The following is a 1,649-nucleotide window of genomic DNA, read 5'->3' as shown; positions in this document are numbered from 1 at the left end:
GTGAGTTTTATGCGTGCGTTTTATGCCTGTGTATTGTGCCTACTATTATGCGTGCATTTTATGCCTGCATAGTGTGCCTAAGTTTTATGTGTGCGTTTAATGCCTGCACATTACGCCTACGTATCATGCGTGCGTAGGTTTTATGTCAGCATATCATGTGTGCGTATTACGCCTACGTAATATGCGTGCATTTTATACCTTTTAATGTGTGAGTATTATGTCTGCGTATTATGCGTGAGTTTTATGCATATGTGTGCTTGCATATTACATGTTTTATGCCTGCGTATTGTGCCTGCGTTTTTTTTTCTTTTTTTGAGACAGTGTCTTACTTTGTTGCCCTCTGTAGAGTGCCCTAATGTCACAACTCACAGCAACTTCCAACTCTTGGGCTTAAGTGATTCTCTTGCCTCAGCCTCCCGAGTAGCTGGAACTACAGGCACCCACCACAACGCCCGCTATTTTTTCTGTTGCAGTTGCCACTGCTGTTTTTTTTTTAACTGGCCAGGGTCGGGTTCGAACCTACCACCCTCAGTATATGGGGCCAGCACCCTACCCACTGAGCCACAGGCGCCACCCCAGGCCTGCGTTTTGTGAATCCATATTATTGTGTGTATCATGCATAGTATGCTTGCGTATTGTGCTTGTGTATTTTGTGTGCATTTTATGCCTGTGTATTGTGCCTGTGTATTATGCATGAGTTTTATGCCTGCGTAATGTGTCTGCTTATTATGCATGCATTTTATTGCCTTTTAATGCATGCGTATTATGCCTACGTATTATGCGTGAGTTTTATGCCTGCATTTTATGGGTGCATATTATGTGTGCATCATGTGTAGTATGCCTGCATATTGTGCTTGCATGTTGTGTAGTATGCCTGCATATTGTGCTTGCATGTTGTGTGTTTTATGCCTACGTATTATACAGGCATTTTATGCCTGCGTATTGTGCCCGAGTTTTATGCATGCATTTTGTGCCTGTATTATGTGTGTGTTTTATGCCTGCCTGTTATACCTGAGTATTATGCATGTGTTTTATGCATTCGTATTATGTGTGGGTTTTGTGCCTGCGTGTTGTGCCTGTGTGTTATGCTTGCATATTTTACATGCATTTTATGCCTATGTATTATGGCTGCATATTAAGTGTATATATATATTGTCCTTTAAGCATGAATTAAATAGCACATAGATCACTCCTGCAAGATTAAATGTACACCAATTTTCATACTATGTCCTTCAAGCATGAACTGACAGTCAATGTTGATATGTTATGTGGGCGCAAGAGGTACACGTTAGGTCCAGCTACAATAAATGCACTGTGTGTGGGCTGGGAGGCCATATTGAGTCCAAGCATACCAATACTAGGGGCATGACAGCACAGTTTTGTTGAGCATGGGCTGGTTAGGAATTAATCCATTGCAATGTCTTATTTAAGGGGAAAGTGTGGGCGATTTTAAGGTTTATGGCCCTGAATTAAGAACCAAATGCCAGGTGTAGTTTCAGTATACTCACCCCTAAGTAGCATGGGTCTGGAGCGAGAAGTGGAGTCCTGTTTAAGCAGGTTGCTGGTTTCTTGTGGCTTGGTGATTAAGTGGAGTTTAATGGAATTGATAACGCATGTGGACAAGAAGGGAATTGATTTGAATGTGCTAT

Source organism: Otolemur garnettii, unplaced genomic scaffold (genome assembly GCF_000181295.1).
Source record: "Otolemur garnettii isolate 467f Iridium unplaced genomic scaffold, OtoGar3 scaffold00231, whole genome shotgun sequence".
Lineage (NCBI taxonomy): Eukaryota > Metazoa > Chordata > Mammalia > Primates > Galagidae > Otolemur > Otolemur garnettii.
This window is presented reverse-complemented; position numbering follows the sequence as displayed.